At 58.7% G+C, this 4,225-nt stretch overlaps 2 non-coding genes across 2 annotated transcripts in view; both read left to right on the top strand.

Moving 5' to 3' along the window:
• Positions 1–2,612: 2,612 nt before the first annotated feature.
• LOC140214965 (5.8S ribosomal RNA) lies at positions 2,613–2,765 on the top strand. Its single transcript, XR_011891890.1, has one exon. It is a non-coding gene; the product is annotated as a 5.8S ribosomal RNA (ribosomal RNA).
• Positions 2,766–3,911: 1,146 nt separating this feature from the next.
• LOC140214963 (large subunit ribosomal RNA) overlaps positions 3,912–4,225 on the top strand; it is a 3,959-nt gene continuing 3,645 nt past the window's right edge. Inside the window, exon 1 of the ribosomal RNA XR_011891889.1 lies at positions 3,912–4,225. This exon is cut by the window's right edge and continues 3,645 nt beyond it. This is a non-coding gene — a ribosomal RNA (large subunit ribosomal RNA).

The raw sequence follows: 4,225 nt of genomic DNA, 5'->3' as shown, positions 1-4,225 counted from the left end.
CTCAACGCAGGCGAGTCGCCTGAATAAACTTGCATGGAATAATAGAACAAGACCTCGTTTCTGTTCTGTTGGTTTTTGGAATACGAGGTAATGATTAAGAGGGACAGACGGGGGCATTCGTATTGCGGCGCTAGAGGTGAAATTCTTGGACCGTCGCAAGACGAACTACTGCGAAAGCATTTGCCAAGAATGTTTTCTTTGATCAAGAACGAAAGTCAGAGGTTCGAAGGCGATCAGATACCGCCCTAGTTCTGACCATAAACGATGCCAACCAGCGATCCGCCTGAGTTACTCAAATGACTCGGCGGGCAGCTTCCGGGAAACCAAAGTGTTTGGGTTCCGGGGGAAGTATGGTTGCAAAGCTGAAACTTAAAGGAATTGACGGAAGGGCACCACCAGGAGTGGAGCCTGCGGCTTAATTTGACTCAACACGGGAAAACTTACCCGGCCCGGACACTGGGAGGATTGACAGATTGAGAGCTCTTTCTTGATTCGGTGGATGGTGGTGCATGGCCGTTCTTAGTTGGTGGAGCGATTTGTCTGGTTAATTCCGATAACGAACGAGACTCTAGCCTATTAAATAGGTGCGGGGTTCCCAGCACCTTACAACCTTCTTAGAGGGACAAGCGGCTCCTAGCCGCACGAAACAGAGCAATAACAGGTCTGTGATGCCCTTAGATGTCCGGGGCCGCACGCGCGCTACACTGAAGGAAGCAGCGTGTCTTTATCCCTGTCTGAAAGGACTGGGTAACCCGTGGAACTTCTTTCGTGATTGGGATAGGGGCTTGCAATTGTTCCCCTTGAACGAGGAATTCCCAGTAAGCGCGAGTCATAAGCTCGCGTTGATTACGTCCCTGCCCTTTGTACACACCGCCCGTCGCTACTACCGATTGAATGATTTAGTGAGGTCTTCGGACCGATGTCCGGCGCGGCCTTTCGGTTGCGCCGGTCTGTTGGAAAGATGACCAAACTTGATCATTTAGAGGAAGTAAAAGTCGTAACAAGGTTTCCGTAGGTGAACCTGCGGAAGGATCATTACCGGATTGTGAAGGGTGGCGAGCGCCATTGTTTCTACCCCGTGTGGGTGAAGCAGCTCGCTGCGCCCGACGCTTTCCGCCGCTGGCCCCGCTTGGACGCGGGGACGGCTATACCCGAACATGCCGGGGACTGCCTGAATTTTGAGGGGCGCCCCGTGCCAAATTTGTTGCGCCCAGTGGACGCCGGCTGCAACCTTGGACGGTTGGCTTGGCCGCGCCCGCGGGTAGAAACGGCGTAACGCACACTGGGTGGGCTTTCTGTCCGCTTTGGCGCTCTTGCGCGGAATGGGAGTAAGACGACCCGACCTGCTGCTTTGCCCAGTACGAGGGGAACGGCGAAGCGTGCGGTCGGTCAAGGAACTGACGGTCGAGAGCTAATGCCGCTGCCGCTTAGTACACACACGGAACCGTGGTGCGAGCGCTCTCCCGTCCTCCGCGGCAAACGCTGCCGAGTCTGAAAAGGCTGGCGGCTGCCGGTCGCTTCCTGCGGCGAGTATGGAGTAACGACCCGACTTTGTTGCCACCCAAGTACTAAAGGAACGGTGTGGCGCTCGGTCGGTCATGGAACTGTCGGTATGAGGGTGCGGCTGCCAAGTACGGAAGGAACCGTGGCCTAAAGTGCTCTCCCGTCCTCCGCGGCAAATGCCACCGAGTCCGAAAGGGCCGGAGGCTGCCGGTCGGCTCCTGCTCGTGACGCGCGAGGTGTCGAGATCGCGGTTTAATGCGACGACGTCTGCAGGCTATTCGCCCGCCGCCGAGGGAAAGGCGGCGTTGCTGCGAAGTACCGAAGGAAACGCGGCTTTGCTACGTCGGAAGCGTTCTGCGGTTAGCGGACTTGTGCGCTTTGGGAAGGCGCCGCACGTCGAAAGAGGAAGTACGGACAGACGAGGGACTGTAGTCCCGGTTTCGAACGCACTTGCGGCCAGGCCCTTGCTGGCTTCGTCTTCCGCCTCAAGTAGACTTGTTGTGGCGCCGGCGCAGGGAGCCGTCCCTGGCACTGGCCGAGTGGTTTTGGAGAGCTGCGCGAGTACGCGCGCCGGGCTCTTGTCTTTCGTCTCAAGTAGGCTGTTGGATCAACAGCGGTTATGCTGCGGCGATCTGCCGATGCGAAAGTGTGTGTGTGTTTGAGGCCCTTCTATGAACCTACTGCTGACTGAAGCGAAGCACGTCGATGGGGGTGAAGCCCTGCCCGTGGCCGTGTAGCCGTTAAAGACTCCACAGCGGCTTAGCCCTAATCATGGCTCTGTCGCTCTTTGCAATTTTTAGTGGAGCGATGTGAACGTGCACACGAGACACACGGGTCCGGTGGATGGTTGGCAGGTAAAACCGGCTTCGAGTGCGCGCAAACGGCATAAGGTGCCTCGAGGGCAAGCGAGGAAGGCGTGGGCGCAAAACACACGCGCGAGTAGCAGGAGTGGAGTGCCATTAGGCTTTCAGCTGCTGAGACGCGGCCGCCGAAAGAGCGAGACTGGAGGAGCGCACGCCGAAAGGCGCTCTTCGAAACCACACACAGGGAGACGCCACGTGCCTAAAACCCTGGTTGTACTGTACTGAATTGAACAAACTATTTTTCACGACTCTAAGCGGTGGATCACTCGGTTCTCGGGTCGATGAAGAACGCAGCCAGCTGCGAGACTTGGTGTGAATTGCAGGACACACTGAGCACTGATTCTTTGAACGCACATTGCGGCCTTGGGTCTTCCCTTGGCTTCGTCTGTCTGAGGGTCGGATCACATATCAAGAGAGACTTCGGCGCACAGGGAACGTGCGTCCGTCGACTCGTTTTGACCGCGTCGGCATCATGGACAGTACGTTGAGCGCTAAAGCCACGCGCCAGCGGCCTCACGAGAGGGAGACGGTGGCAAACCGTTGTGCCAATTCTTCGAAAAGACGGAAACGAGGCAATACTACTGCAGCGTGACGAGTGCGCGCCTCTAGTAAGACCGCCGCAGGATGGAGTCGGATACCTGCAGGGAAAGAGCGGTCCAAGCACGAGGCGCGAACGTCTGTTGCCATGTAGCGCGCACGTTTGCGAGAGAGTCGGAAGCGCACGCTTGCGTGCACGGAAAACGTGGGAATGAAACGCCGGCCGATTCCCGCGCCGTGCGCAAAGCCAGCGCGATCGCAATTTGCGCTGTTTGCCTTCGAAGTACGTCGAGCTCCAGAGCTGGTCGCTCGTTCACGTCACCGCAGCTGTGTGGGCGCCCTTCCGGGCTTCGTCGCAGGAATGGGAATCGGCAGATTCTTGCGAGGAGCGGGGAGGAGAAGGGTGGCCCCCGAAAGCGGTTCGACGCGACAGCGCCGTCTGCGAGCGAGAAGAGTCACGGCACGGCGGAGAATTGCCGCGAAACGGAAAATGTCTCCTTCGAGAGCGTGGGTGCCCCGTTGGCGGAGCTGAAGCGTTCCGTCGTAGTCCGCCGTCGGTCCAAGTGCTTCGCAGTCTCTGTCCCCTAAAGACTGGGCCACTCCAGTTGGGGCAGGGGCGACGCTACACGAGACGATGCCTCCCGCCAGGTTTTAGTCGCCCCTGCGGTGCCCGCTGAAGCGGCGCGCTGCTAAGGCGATCTTTGCCTCGGTGGTGTTTGGGCTTCAGACACGGTCGCTTACCACGCAACTGCTCGTGCGCCGCACGCGCGCAGGCGGTTCACCGCCTGCCAGCCTCGTCTATAAGTAGCTCCGTGTTGGGCGAAGGACGTGGTAGGGCGTCGCACTCGGTTGGCGCTGGGTTTTCGAACGTGTCGAGTCCTTTTCGGCATACCGCTCGTATGACGCACGCGCGCAGGCGTTGTGCCGCCTGCCAGCCTCGTCCGTAAGGACGTGGCAGGGCGTCGTACTCGGTCGTGCTGGAATGGGCGAAAGCGATGTATCCGTTGTCGACCTCAGATCAGGCGAGACAACCCGCTGAATTTAAGCATATCACTAAGCGGAGGAAAAGAAACCAACAGGGATTCCCCGAGTAGCTGCGAGCGAAACGGGACCGAGCCCAGCACCGAATCCCCCGTCCTTGCAGGCGGTCGGGAAATGTGGTGTATGGGAGGCGACGTTCTCGGGTGTTTGCGACGGTGCAAGTCCCCCTGACAGGGGCTTGTCCCAGAGTGGGTGCCAGGCCCGTCTCCGCCGTTGCGCGCCCGGGATGAAGCCTCCCGTGAGTCGGGTTGCTTGAGAGTGCAGCCCTAAGTGGGTGGTAA

Source organism: Dermacentor andersoni, unplaced genomic scaffold (genome assembly GCF_023375885.2).
Source record: "Dermacentor andersoni unplaced genomic scaffold, qqDerAnde1_hic_scaffold ctg00000766.1, whole genome shotgun sequence".
In the NCBI taxonomy this organism is placed as follows: Eukaryota; Metazoa; Arthropoda; class Arachnida; order Ixodida; family Ixodidae; genus Dermacentor; species Dermacentor andersoni.
This window is presented reverse-complemented; position numbering and strand designations above follow the sequence as displayed.